This window comes from Lontra canadensis, unplaced genomic scaffold, assembly GCF_010015895.1.
Source record: "Lontra canadensis isolate GAN:19392208 unplaced genomic scaffold, GSC_riverotter_1.0 scaffold41, whole genome shotgun sequence".
Lineage (NCBI taxonomy): Eukaryota > Metazoa > Chordata > Mammalia > Carnivora > Mustelidae > Lontra > Lontra canadensis.
This window is the reverse complement of record NW_022631035.1, coordinates 15,177,528-15,193,123: the sequence shown is the minus strand read 5'-3', so window position 1 is coordinate 15,193,123 and position 15,596 is coordinate 15,177,528. Positions and strand designations below refer to the sequence as shown.

At 34.1% G+C, this 15,596-nt stretch overlaps 1 protein-coding gene across 4 annotated transcripts in view; it reads left to right on the top strand.

The window, feature by feature from the left end:
* TANC2 (tetratricopeptide repeat, ankyrin repeat and coiled-coil containing 2) overlaps positions 1–15,596 on the top strand; it is a 363,824-nt gene that overhangs the window by 39,944 nt on the left and 308,284 nt on the right. The window lies entirely within an intron of this gene.

The window sequence follows — 15,596 nt, the reverse complement described above, 5'->3', positions numbered from 1 at the left end:
AAATTGCAGATATTGGTGAGGATGAGGAGAAAGGGGAACCCTCTTACGTTGTGGTGCAGCCACTCTGGAAAAGAGTATGGAGGTGCCTCAAAAAGTTGAAAATAGAACTACTCTAGGACCCAGCAGTTGCATTATTGGGTGATTTACCCAAAAATACAAATGTAGTGATCCGAAGGGGCACATGCACTCCAAAGTTTATAGCAGCAATGTCCACAATAGCCGAACTATGGAAAGAGCCCAGGTGTCCATCAACGAATGGATGAAGAAGATGTGGTATATATATATATATCAAAACATATACATTTTGTATACATAAAAACTATGTGTGTGTGTATATATATATGTATGTGTATATATATACACACACACATATATATGTGTGTGTGTGTATATATATATATATAATATATATATATAAATATAATGGAGTACTACTCAACCATCAAGAAAAATGAAACCTTGCTATTTGCAATGATGTGGGTGGAACTAGAGGGTATTATGCTAAGTGAAATAAGTGAAATCAAAGAAATACATTGTATGATCTCACTGATATGTGGAATTTAAGAAACATAACAGAATCATGGGGAAGAGAGGAAAAAATAAGATGAAATCAGAGAGGGAGACAAAGTGTAAGTGACTCTTAATTATAAGAAACAAACTGAGGGTTCCTGGAGGGGAAGGGGGGGTAGTGGGATGGGTATGCTGGGCGATAGGCATTAAGGTGGGCACGTGATGTAATGAGCCCAGGGTATTATATAAGACTGATGAATCACTGACCTCTGCCTCTGAAAAAATAATATATCATTTGTATATATATCATATGTTAATTAACTGGATTTAAATAAAAAAACATATATAGCAGTTCTTTAAACAAAGAAGTAATAAAACACATATACCAATTATTTTATGTATTTGGCAGAGAGAGAGAGAGAGCAACAGAGAGCATAAGCAGCGGAGGGACAGGCAGAGGGAGATGGAGAAGCAGGCTCCCCCCTGAGCAGAGAGCCCTATGTGGGACTCGATTCTAGGACCCTGAGATCCTGACCTGAGCCGATGGCAGATGCTTAACTGACCGAGGCACCTAGGTGCCCCCTATAGCAATTTTGACCAGTTAGCACATCATTTCTGTCATGATGGTGGTAGTCCTCATAATCTCTTACTTGGGCTACTCCAGAAGGATTCTAAGATTGCAGGTCTGCTTGCAATCTTTTGTTTGTGGAGCAGTGTTTCATGAAAATTCTCTACTGGTTTCCCATTATACTGTGAATAAAATTCAGTCTTTACCAGGATCTGCAGTACCTTTATAATCTGAACCATGGCTACCTCTGTGACCTCATCTACCATTACTCTTCTCCAGTCACACTGGCCTTCATTCTTGTTCCTTGAACATTCCAAGCTTATTCCTGCCTCAGTATTTTTGTAATTGCTTTTTCTCTGGCCTAGATCTTCATATAAATTCTGAAGGATTGCTTCATTTCATTCAGATCTCTGCAAATGTCATCCTCTCAGACAAAGCTTCCCTGATCTTATTTGTATAAAATAGCACCTTATCTCCCTTTCTAAACATTGCCCTTCTTTATTTGTCTTCATAATGTTTTTCATTACTTGAAATTAGATCATTTATTCATTTGTTTACTTATTGTATTTTTTCTCTTCTAAATTAGCAAAAATCTTGTATGGCTTTTTTTTTTTTTTAATAAGGCTTTATATTTACCTGCCTAGAAGGTCCCGTGATATATTGTAGAAAATGAGAACTCTTAGTTGAAGGTGGGAGAGAAAAAAGAGATCTAACTACAGATATACTAGAGATTAAGGATGAGAGAATATGGCCTATAAGTTTTGGTTAACAATTTGAAAAATTAGAAGAAATGACTTTTCCAAGAAAAATATAGACTGTGATATTTAAAAATAAATGGAAACCTAAATTATTTATGTGAAATATCTGGAATAGGTGACTCCATAAGACAGAAAGCAGATTGGTGTTTATCAGGGCTGGTTTCTGAATTCTGGTATATTAAGTATGTAAGTTTCAAGTATATCAAACTGTGCCCCTGCACTGCTGAATTGATTGATTTGTCACAGTATTAGCTCTTTCTTATGTATCAACTGTGTGTGTGTGTGTGTTACCTTTTAGGTAAACCTTCCTTATGTCAGTTATCTCACTTTTTGTCTTTTAATTTCATTCTTTTAAAAAAGAATTTATCTGAGGAGAGAGCAAGAGAGCAGGAGAGAGAGCACAAGCTGGGGAGAGGGGCAGAGAGAAAGGGAAAAGTAGGCTCCCTGCTAAGCAGAGAGCCTGACCTGAGGCTCAGTTCCAGGACCCTGGGATCATGACCTGAGCTGAAGGCAGATGTTTGGCCAGCTGAGGCACCCAGCTCGTTCTTTTTTTTTTTTTTTTAGGATTGTTTTCTGTCCCTGTTTTATGAAAGCCATGTCTTAATGTATTGTTTTTTGGATTTGAATTAGATTCTTTTAAAGGTCATCTCTTTCCTTTAGTTAGCTGGATCATAAACTCCATGAGGAAAGGGACTACTGTTTTGTTCATTGCTGTAGCATTAGCACCTAGGACAGTACTGGTGCTTGGTAAGCATGAAAGTAAATATTTGATGAATGAATGAGAGGATACATGCTCCCTTTATTCTGCAGCGTTTTATAAAATGTACCTCATATTGACTTACGATATTTATCTATGTTTATCACCAGATGTGGGGTATGGCTTGGCCTTGGTTTTGCCATTTATTTATTCATTATTTGCTGAGGCTCTAGTATATGTCAGTCAGTGTGTAGGTACTGGGATGACAACATGACAAACATGGTCTATCGCCTCGTGGGATATACATATGTTTAGTATGGAAGTCAAACACTGTAAGTTATTAGTGTTATAAAAGATCAAGAACAAGGTGTCTAAGTATTGGGAGTTATAATTGCTGGAGGTAATCTAGTTTGGGGCATGAGTGAAGGTATATGCTTACTGGTTAGAAAAGTGGGTGGGTGAGAATGAATAAGGGATGATTGAACAGGTTCATGATGATGCTAATTTACTGGGCTAGAAAGTACTAACTAAAACTCAAAGAGGATGAGATTTGATTATCCAGATAATAGGTGGCAGAGTCATGGTGGTGGATGAACTAGAGAAGGAGGACACTGAAAAAGGATTTTTATGTTTTTAAGATGGGAGGATCTTGAGCATAGGGAGATGCCGATGGAAGGAGGAATTAAAGGAAGAAGTTCAAAATCTAAAAGACAAAATATAAAAGGTCCCAGGAAGAATGGAAGGGAGTGGGATACAGAGCAAAGGTAGAGAATTTGATGGTAATGCATTTATCTGTCCAATTGTCTGTTTTTAGTTAGCGACAGAAATATTTATTTTTTTCCTATTTAGATTGATAACACCACTTCCTTCTGGAGTGAATTTGTATGATTTTCTTTTTTTAAAATTTTAATTACAGTATAGTTAACATACAGTGTTATTATTAGTTTCAGGTATACCATATAGTGAGTCAGCAATTCTATACATTAATCAGTGCTCATCAAGATAAGCGTACTTTTAATTCCCTTCACCTAAGTAATACATTTATTTTAATAGGAGATGAAAGTGTGTGTTGATGGGCTCAAATCTGTATGTTTGTTGGTAGATAGTTAAAGGAATTCTTTCTGATAATTTTGAAGATACATATTTATTTTTCTTTGTGTTATGGGAGCCAAAACTATTGGCTGAGAGTGTTGGGGAGAAATGGAGAGTCAGACAGAGTTCAGAAGGAATTAACTAGAGAAAAACAGTAGATTGCTGAACAATGAAAAGGGTCAGTTGAAATTTGCAACCATGGATTTCTAGTTTATCAGTCTAGTCTGGCTAGTAACATGACTCTCTGCAGTAGTGCTTAGTGGGCTTTATAGAGTAGAATCAGCTTGAATTTTGATTTTTGTCTGGTTGTGGAACCAGAGCAAAGAGGCTAAGGAGTTTGGGATTTTGGTGGGAGAGTGATTGAAATGATAGATCCAGTATTCTCATTGGGCGATATAGAACTAAAGACCACAGGGGACTGATTCCTAGGACTCAAAAGCCTTCATTTAATATTGCCGTATTTGTTGAAATGACTTCCTAAAATCTGGGGGAAAAAGTTCTACGCTTATTTTCTTGTGCTCTTGCATGCCACATTTTCATTTATGTTCCCATCTTTTTCTTTGGTGATCTAACTAGAAAACTTTAACATTGTATAGTTTGACAGAAAGATTTGAGACTAAGTTTTAGATTTCTGTACACCTTATACATCCTAGGCACACCGCAGTGCTGTTCTTAGGTGGTGTTACAAGAACTCTTTAGATATGGTGTAAATTTTTTTTTTAAGGATTTTATTTATTTCAGAGAAAGAGCATATACAAGTGGGGATGGGGGTGTATGCAGAAGGACAAGCAGACTCCCTGCTGAGCATGGAGCCCATCATATATTTAGTGGCTTAAAACAACACACAGCTGTATTATATTTCTTACAGTTCTGGAGATCAGAAGGTTGAAATGGATCACTTATGGGCTAAAACCAAGGTTTCAGCATATTTGTGCTCCTTCTGGAGGCACTACCAGAGGCTCTTTTCCTTATCTTTTCCAGTGTCTGGTAGCCACCTAAATTTTTTGGCTTAGGGCTACACCATTTTGACCTCTCTTCTGTAATAATGTTTTCTGAGATGTTTCTGCAGTCTTTTCCTTTTTTGAGGACTTGTGTGATTACATTGGGCTCATCTAGGTAAAATCTAGGATAATCTCCCTTTAGTAAATTCTTTAACTTAATCACATCTACAGAGTCCCTTTTGCCATGTAAGGTAGTAAGTCCTAGAGATTAGAATTTGGATACCTTGGTGAGGGGTGCTTTATTGACTTTGTTCTTTTTTGAGAATGTTTTCGCTCTTCTGGCTCCCTTGTGTTTCCGTATGAATTCTAGGATTGACTTCTCAATTTCTGCAAAAAGGTACCTGGGATTTTCTGAGGTTACTGCGTTGAATCTATAGATCAGTTTGAGGAATATTGCTATATAAGGCTTTCTAATCCATGAACAGGGGTGTCTTTCCATTTATATAATTAGATCTTTTAAAAAGTTTTTTCAGTGATGCTTTGTAGTTTTCAGTGTACAAGTCTTGTGCCTTTTTTTTTGCTTACTTTATTCCTAAATTTTTAAATATTCTATTTGATGCTATCACAAATGGAATTGTTTTCTTGACTTCATTTTTGGATTGTTCGTTACTATAGTATAGAAATACAGCTGATTTTTGTGTCCTGCAACTTTGTTGAATTCTTTTATTAGCTCTACTAGTTTTTAGTGGATTCTTTAGACATATATAAGGTCAAGTAATCTGTGAATATAGACAGATTTACTTCTTCCTTTCCAGTTTAGATACTTCTCTTTCTTTTTCTTCCCTAATTGCCCTGGCTAGAACTTTTCTAACAATGTTGAATGGAAGTGATAAGAGCAGACATCCTCCTTGTCTTAGGGGACAATAGTGTCTTTGAGCTTTAAAGATGATGTTAGCTGTAGGTTTTTCATAGATGCCCTTTATAAAATTGAGGAAGTTTCCTTCTGTTTCAAGTGTTGGGTGGTTTTGTCATGGAAGAGTATAGTTTTTGTCAAATGCCTTTTCTTTTTCTGTTGAGGTGATTATTAGGGTTTTGCCCTTTATTAGTATGGTGAATTACATTGATTTGTTTTTCAGTAGATTGATGGTTCATTTCTGTGAACGAAATTTATGAATTAATAAATTTCTAGAATTTACTCATTGATTATTGAGTGTGAAAAAATTCATCTGTGATATGGTGATCTGAAGACTCATAGTCTAAGACTTACATTACACGATCAGTTTCACCTTCGTCAGTGTTTAGAGTGCTGTCGTCTATCTTTTTTGCATTCATCTTCTCATCTAATAATTGTAAAACATCTTCCTTTGATAGTATTCTTCTCTTTGACATTTTTGGCAGAAAACGAAAATTTCTGCATTCTCAAATATGTTCTGTGAGAGCTTTAAAGAAAAAAAAAAAGTCTACAAACTGGTGTTGCCAAACTTATATCTTGTTGAAAGTTGATGCAACACTTTTCAGCAAAGTGATAAGAAAACTAAAGGAGGATGTAATAATGATAGTTTATTTCATTGTTGAGTCATTCTTTTAGAAAATTCCATCATGGGGATGCCTGGGTGGCTCAATTGGTTAAGTGTCTGCCTTTGGCTCAGGTCATGATCCCAGAGTCCTGGGATGGCGTCCCACATCAGGCTTCTTGCTCAGCAGGGAGCCTGCTTCTTCCTCTGCCTGCCACTCCCTTTGCTTGTGTGTGCTCTCGCGCGCTCTCTCTCTCTCACAAAAAAAACAAAATACTAAGAAAATTCCAGCATGTCTATTTTTTTTTTTAAGAAGTCTTAGGACTTTTTAAAAAAGATTTTATTTATCTACTTAAGAGAGAGAAAGAGAGCAAGCGAGGAGCAGAGGGGAAGTGACAAGCAGATTCCCGGCTGAGCTTGGAGCCTGACATTGGACTCCATCCCACAATCCTGATATCATGACCTGAGCTGAAATCAAGATTCGGATGCCCAGTCAACTGAGCCAGCCATGTGCCCCCAGCATGTTTCTATTTTCTTTTATCCCCCTATCTTTTATTTTTTTAAAGATTTAATTAAGTAATATATATATTTCAGGCATGAGCAGGGGGAGGAGCAGAGTGTGAAGGAGAGAGAGAATCTCAAGCAGACTCTGTGCTGAGTGTGGAACCTGATGTGGGGCTCAGTTTTATGACCCTGAGAGACCTGAGGCAAAATGAAGGATTGGATACCTAACTGACTGAGCCACCCAAGAACCCCATTTTTTCCTATCTTTTACAGGGAATATGCATTATATAATAATAAAGCAATTTTTTCCCTCAATACCATTCTAATTCCTATTATTTTATCTGGCTATTTTACATTGTTTCTTAGGCAGTGCAGCCTGCAGGGGCTCGGATGATGCTAGTAGTTGTGTTTGGGCAGGAATGGCAAACTGGGGACATATTGGCCTATGATACAAAGACCCAGAATCTTGCATGAATTGAAAACTCACACTCAGTTGTAAATCTGCCTGGACAGACTACATGTGATAAAATATTTGGTTGAGTTTCAATTTAGAAGTTAGGCCACTTTCCCTAATGGGGAGGAAGACTGGGGATGGTGTTGATATATATATACATGTAAGAAATTATGCTTTTAGATATTTTTAAAATATGTATTTTTAAATTTAAGGATATGTATTTAATTGCTTAGTATCTCTTTCACTAAAACCATGTATTATAAAATGTTAACACTGTTTTTTAACATTTCCATCACGTCTGCCTCATTAACCACTGCATCCTTTCATATAGTGTTTAAAATTTTCTTTGAAATTTTGTAAATGTGTGTATGTGTGTTTTGTTGCCTTACAAAATTTCTCTGAAGGGAAGCTCCAGATTGATAAATGCTGCAGAATGGGTAGCATTTACCTTAAAGGTACATAGTTTACTTTTTGTAGTTATACCAACAGGTTGTTTTCAAGGGGACTTTAAAGGCGATATCCAGATTAGTATTGTAGAGAAAATCATAAAAGGAGATTTTGTTGGTTGCCTGGGTAAGGAAAGATAATTCTTAATCCATCATTTGTATCAGTATGCATTCTTGTTTTTGTAATTAGAATTCTACAGACAATATTTTACTTTATTACTTTTCCTTATTTTTTATTTTCTTACTATTTGAAACATTCTCTTCAGATCCTATAGAACTTTAAAAGCACTTCAGTGGTATTGTTTATCCATTAAGCATAGTTCTAATGTCAAGAAACTTGTTTCTAGAATTGGAAAACAAAAAAATAAGACTAAGCCAGTCTATTTCAAAACCAACAATGAAAATAAAAATATCACCAAATACTCAAAATGGAAAAGGATATAGAAAAATATATAAATTTTTTAAAAAGCCAGCTTGTAGGATAAAAAAGCTCCTTTGTGGAAAAGTTAAGGGAAATACTGTGATTATTTAGCCTGAATAGTGTAGAAGTGCTTAATAGTTAATTTGATTTCATCATTGTTACATAAATATTTTTATGAAGGGAGATATTGTGCTCCTGTTTTGAATAAAAAAGTTAGTAAAGGTCTTTATACAGGAGGGATGAACACTGAAAATGAAAATCGATGGTCCACTAATAAAATAGAGTGAGAGTATATTCAGTAATATATTGAGTGTCCAGCCTTGGTGGACCATTTAGAGGAGAATAGGAATAGTCAATACTTCCTTCAGTGGTTTAGACCAGGTGTCACAAACATGAAAGCTTAGGGGCCGTGTAGATAACAAAACGTTTGAATCAGTTAATTATAAGACAATTAGAAATGATTGTGGGCCCGTGAATGGCTTGTTTGTTATCCTTCTGCCAGAGATTTTTCACTTGCTAGGAATTTATTTGATGATTTCTCCTGAGAGAGATACCATTTTTAAATTTGGACATATAATTTAGAAAAGTAAGATGAAATTTAGCCATATATTACTATCAGAAATCCAATTAGATGGAACTGCCATTTCCCACTTAGCTTCAATTTTGTAGAGTTTCTGTACTAATATTTTATTACAATAAATTTTCGGGTGATGTGTTAACTTGAATAAGAAAGTCATTTTATCAAAGTGTAATATGAGATGGATAATTAGTTTTAAATAAGTATTTTATGTTTCATTTCATTCTTAATACACTTCAGTCAATTTTTATAAAATATTTTAGGACTAGCAAAGAAAAACCTCTATACTTCAAAAAGTGATCATTGTAATTATTTTATTACATTTGTGTGCAGGGAAAATCTTATATGTAAGAAAATAGTTATTCATTCACTTTCAAGAAAATAAAAATTGAAGAGTTATAAGATTTATTGTTTAAATGTTATGGTTTATTTCAAAACATGGAATATATTTCATATATATCATTGCATATAACACAATTTTTTCAAGTTTTCAAATATTAGTGAAGTAAATACCAGACACAGATTTTCTACTTCTCAGATAGTCTCTTAAAGTAAATAAAGGCCAAAAGAAACTAAGAATAGCTCTCAAGATGAATATATTTCTTAAATGTTTGAAATACTCTTTTTAGGATTCATCACCTTATTTATCTTCACTGATTAAAAGGGTAAGTTATTTGTTGGTGTTCACCTATTTCTTTATGTTTTACACTGTATTAGTGACCTTACTAAGCTGACTTATTCTAATAGTTTATAAATTCCTTTAGGTTTTCTAAGTATATAATTACATTGTCTGTGAAAGTAGCATTTTTATTTCTTCTTTTCCATTCTTTATATTCCATCTTCTTACCTTTTTGTAAAGGCGTAGTCCTCTAGGTTCGTATTGAGTGTAAGTGGTGATAAGTGGTTACATCATTCATTTCAGGTAGAATATTTTTATTAATTTACCATTAAGTATGATGTTTACTATGAGTTTTAAAAAAGATATGTTTCTATAGTATTAAGGAACTTATTTCTAGTTTTATAGAAGGTTTTTAGATCATGGATAAGTAAGTGTTGAATTTTATCAATTACCTTTGCTTCATCTATTGATAATATTTCTTTCTCTTGTTAATGTGGTTTAAGTTGTATTGATTTCTGTATGTTCAATCATTTTTGTATTTCTAGATTAAACCCACAGTGGGTCCTGATCTGTGTATTGGTAGATTTTATTATCCCAATATTTTGTTTAGGGTTTTTGCATCTGTGTCAAAAGAGAGGTTTGTAATTTCTTTCTTATAAATTATTTCTTATAATCATATAATTTTTGTTATCAAGCTTATGTTATCTTTGGAAAACGTTTGGAAGTAATCCCTATCTTTACTGTCTCGAACAATTTGTGTGAGATTGGTATTATTTCTTATTAAATGCTGGTAGAATGCATTGTTGAATGATCTAGACTTAGAGTTTCCTTTGTGGGAGTGTGTTTTTAACGTACATAAAAACTTTAAAATATATAGAAAATTTAACATGATTTTACAGTTAACACATGTATACCCACTACTTAGAATCTACTGTTAACATTTTGCTATAATTGCCCTATTACATTATCTGCCTTACCATCGTTCCTCATCCATTCATCATTTCATCTTATTTTTTGATGTATTTCAAAGGAATTGGAGACATATGAGGCTTTCTTCTAAATATTTAAGCATGAATGTAATTAAGTAGAGTTCAATGTTTACTCTTTTCTTTTGAGGTAAAATATATATGCAGTATGATTCATAAGTCTGATGTGAACATTTGCTGAATTTTGACAAATGCCTACATCTGTGTGTTCCAGACTTCTTCAAGATACAGAATTTACCATCATCTTAGAAAGTTTCCTTGAGCCTTTTCTCAGTTAATCCTCAAATTTACCCCCAAGAGACAACCATTATTCTGATTTTTTTCTACCACTGATTACTGCATACACTTTTATGTCAAGTTCTTTTATTCAGCATATTTTAATTTTGAGAATATATGAATAGTTCATAACTTTTAAATGCTGAGTAGTATCCTACTATATGAAAATCCCAAAGACCCCCATTTTCCTATTGATGAACACCTGGGCTACTTTTGGACTGTTATGAATAAAGCTGATATGAAAATTGTTATAATAGTCTTTTTATGCACATGTTTTAATTCCTCCTGAGTATATATGTAATGTACGGAGTTGTATGCAGAAATATGCTTAGTTTTGTAATAAACTGCTAGACTTCTGCCCAAGGCAATTGTACTATTCAACTCCTGAAACAGTATATTAAGAGTTTCAGTTGCTCTTCATCCTTGTCAATATTTGATATTATCAGTCTTTCAAAAGTTTGCTTTTCTGATGGATCATAGTGGTAGCTCATTGTAATTTGTGTTTTCCTATTGACAGATTTTGTTAATCTCTTTCAATATGTGTGTTGGCCACTCATATACTTTTATAAAAAGTGTCTGTTCAGATCTTTAACCCATTAAAAAATGTGATTGTCTCTTTGTTGGGTTGTAGGTGTTCTTTATATATCTTGGATATTAGTTCTGTTAGATACATGTTTTGTGAATAATTTCTCCCAGTTTGTGACTTGCCTATTCATTTTGGTGATGTTATTTTTTTATGAGCAGATTTTTATTTTTTTAAAGATTTTATTTATTTATTTGACAGACAGAGATCACAAGTAGGCAGAGAGGCAGGCAGAGAGAGGAGGAGGGAAGCAGGCTCCCCGCGGGGCTCGATCCCAGGACCCTGAGATCATGACCTGAGATGAAGGCAGAGGCTTTAACCCACTGAGCCACCCAGGCACCCCTATGAGCAGATGTTTTTAAAAATTTTAATAAAGGCCAAATACATACTTTTTTTTCTTTTATGGTTATTGCTTTCTGCATTCTAAGAAACCTTGTCTATCGCTGAATAATAAGGATATTCTTTTGTGTTTTCTTCTAAAAGCTTTATGATTTTAGCATTCATGTATTTGATGCTTGATTTATTTTGAATTAATTTTCATGTATAGTGTGAAGCACAGATCAAGGATAATTTTTTTAAAAAGTGGATATCTATTTGTTCCACCACCACTTGTTGAAAAGACTTCTTTTTACTCATTAATGACTTCGTCCAAAAAAATGGCCATATAAGTGTAGGTCTTTTTCTGGACTGCCTATTCAGTGTTGTTGATCCGCTTGATGATACTTATGAGAGTACCATACTGTCGTGATTTCTGGAGCATAGAGTAAGTCTTGAATTCAGGTCATATAAATGCTCCAGCTTTGTTGTTAGTTTCCAAGATTGCTTTGGTTGTTCTTGGCTCTTTGTATTACCATGGGCGTTTAAGAATAAGCTGCTCAATTTCTTTTTTTTTTTATTTTTAAGATTTTTATTTATTTATTTGACAGACAGAGATCACAAGTAGGCAGAGAGGCAGGCAAGGGGAGGGGGGAGCTGGCTCCCTGCAGAGCAGAGAGCCTGATGTGGGGCTCGATTCCAGGACCCTGGTATCATGACCTGAGCTGAAGGCAGAGTCTTTAAGCTGCTGAGCCACCCAGGTGCCCCAAGGTGCTCAATTTCTTTCTTTCTTTCCTTTTTTTTTTTTTTTTTTTTAAGATTTTATTTATTTGACAGCGAGAGAGAGAGAGATCACAAGTAGGCAAAGAGGCAGGCAGAGAGGGGGGAAGCAGGCTCCCTGTTGAGCAGAGAGCCCGATGCAGGGCTTGATCCCAGACCCTGAGAATCATGACCTGAGCTGAAGGCAGAGGCTTAACCCACTGAGCCACACAGGTGCCCCTAGGTGCTCAATTTCTTAAAAAAAAACACAAACACAAACAAACAAACAAACAAAAAACCAAAGCCTGCTGGAATTTGAGGTTTTGTTGTCTCTTTAGGGCATTATAGGGAGAATCAACATTTTGGCAATATTGAACTTTCTACTCTATGAACGTGGTCTATCTCTACTTAAATTTTCTTTAATTTTTTTTTTTAAAGATTTTATTTATTGGGCAGAGAGAGAGAGAGATCACAAGTAGGCAGAGAGGCAGGCAGAGAGAGAGGAGAAGCAGGCCCTGCTGAACAGAGAGTCTGACACGGGGCTCAGTCCCAGGACCCTGAGATCATGACCCGGGTCGAAGGCAGAGGCCTAACCCACTGAGCCACCCAGACGCCCCTTCTTTAATTTTTTTAAGCAACCTTTTGTACTTTTCAGTGTCTTTTATTAAGGATTATTGAATCTATGTTCATGAGGTTTGTGGTCTGTAATTTTCTTATAATTTCTGTTGGGTTTTGGAATTAAGATCATGCTGCTTTCATAATATATGTTTGGAAGTATTCCTTCTATTTTCTTAAGGAAACTGTATAAAATTGGTATTTGTACCTTAAATGTTTGGTAGACTTCACCAGTGAAATAATCTGGCCCTGTAGTTTTCTTTCTGGGAGGAGTTTTGATAAGTTCAATTTCTTTAATAGAAATAGGGCTGTTTCAAATTTTCTGCTCAATATTGTGTCAGTTTTGGTAAGTTGTATTTTTTAAAGTTTGTTTTATGTAAAACAGTAAATTTTGTGTAAAGTTGTTATAGTATCTTCTTATTTAAAACAGCCTTTAATATCTGAAATGGTGTCCCCTATTCCTTTCTGATATTGACAATTTCTCTCTCTCTCTCTCTCTTTTTTTTTAATTAGCTTTGCTAGGGATTTATTAATTTTACTACTTTTCAGAAATCCAGTGTTTTTTTAATTGATTTTATCTGTTTGGGATTTGTTTTCTATTTCATTTCTCTTTTCATTTAAATAATGTTTTCTATATTATTTCAGTATTTCAATAGAATGTTTTCTATTTCATTTCTCTTTTTCTTTCATTTTGCTTTCTTTGATTTGCTGTTTGTTTTTGAACTATATGAAATAGAAGCTTAGATACTGATTTGATTCTTCTCTTCTAATGCATTCCATCTTCTGTATATTTATTTATAAGCATTGTTTTAGTTTCATTCTCTATGTTTCCATCATTTATATTTTCATTATAATTTATTGCAGATATATTAAAATTTCCATTGTGATGCTCTCAAAGACTTAAGTCCTTTGAAATTTATTGGAACTTGCTTTATGATGCAGACTGTGGTTCATTTTGGCATGTATTTTGTGTACAGGTTGTATATTTTTATTTGGAAGAATGTTCTATGTATATTAAGTTTAGTTGGTTAATCAGGTAGTTCAAATCTGGATCTTAGTAAAAAATTTTTTTCATCTGTTTGATCGTATACCTATTGTCAAGGGTGTGTTTGTCTCCCATGTGATTATGGGTTTTCCATATCCTCTGTTAGTTTTGTATATTTTTGCTTTATATATTTTTAAGCTTTGTTATTGGGTCCATTCATACTTAGAAGTATGATATCTTTTTGTTGGTTTAACTTTTTAATTATTAGGAAATGTCTCTCTTTATCTTTAGTAGTGTTTATTGCCTTAAGTTGACTTTGATATTGGCATAGCTCTGACAGCTTCCTTTTAATTGTTTTTTGGATGATATGCTTTTTCTCATCATCTTCTATTTAATCTTTCTTTGAATATCAGTAGTCTTTTAGTATAGTCAAAATTTTGCATGGTAACTATAATTTGAGTTTAAAGCTAACATCTTATTATTTGTTTTATTTTATTGATGTGCACTATGCTTTTTTCTCTCACTTTTTACCTTTTTTGGTCTAATGAAATATTTTATTCTTTTTCTCACTTCAGTGAACCTTTAATGGCTATTCTAGAAATTACTACATTAATTTTGAGTTATTGCAGTCTGATGGAGATTATTACTTCTGCCATTTCCTGCATAATATAGGTATCTCAAAAAGTTTTAACTCCATTTATCCCAGTCCTGACTTTTTTTTGGTTATTGTTGTCACACATTTTAAATCTACATATATTTTAAACTTAACAAGTTAGTAATGTAATTATTTTTATGGTCATTGTTCATGTTTGCAAACATTTACCTTTTTTATGGCTCTTCCTTTATGCATTTCCATGCTTTTTTTCTAGTTCATTTTCCTTCTGTTGGAAGAAATCCCTTTTAGTATTTCTTTTACTGATAAATTCTTGTTATTTTTCTGAAATCACCTTTATTTCATTTTCATTTTCAAACATTTTAAAATTGTGAATAGATTTGATTGGCTTCTATTTTCTTTCAGAATTTTCAGGAAGTCATTCCATTCTCTTTTGCCATTCTTAATTTCTGTTGAAAGTTATTTCTGTCTGTTGATTGTTGCTTATTTAAATTTTTTATTTTTCTCTCTAGTTCTTTAAAGATGTGACTTTATGTTAGGAAATTCTTCTTTGTTATTATTTCAAATATTGGTTCTTTCTTGTTTTCTCTCTGCTTTCTTCTGGGATTTCAATGATGTGTATGGTAGAACCTTTCAGTGGATTCCATAGGCCTCTTATTCTCTTATGTTTTTCAACCTTTATTTCTCAGTGCTTTGATTTGGATATTTTTTGTTAACCTCCATTTTAGTTTATGTTTATTCTATTCCATCTGCTGGAGGCACCAAGTATTGACAACACTTTTCAGAAATTTTGCTACAGAGAGTAACGAACGATATTGGCAGTAATTGGACCATGTGGGAACAAAGAGAGGGACTTGCTTATTTGGTTTTGGTTAAGAGATACTAGCATGTTTGTGTTATGATTGGAATGATTCAGTAGCATGAAAAAAATTAAAGCTGTGTGAGAAGGAAAAAGTAGATGGTTTTTGCTAAAAGTCCTTGAAGAGTTGAGAGAGGACATGATTCAAAGCACAACTGGAAGAATTTTCCTTTGATAGAAGTGGGACATGAAGAGGATAGGCACTCGTTCACATATATCAGTGGTCTTTGAGGTGGAATTCTGGCTCGGTCAATGGAAAATACGCACCTGGTCTAAGTTTCTAGACTCTTATTAAATTTTGGATGTGTGTGTGTGTGTGTGTGTGTGTGTGTGTGTGTGTGTTGGGCGTATGGGAAAATCAAAGAAAAGGAGAGTCAAATGAAAGGGTGAGCTGTATTTATAGCTACCTAATTCTTTATTTTATTTCTTCGTACCCTTCATGATATCTATCTTTAACTCTTAGGGCACTCAAAGTATTATAGTATATTTTTAAAGAAACACTAA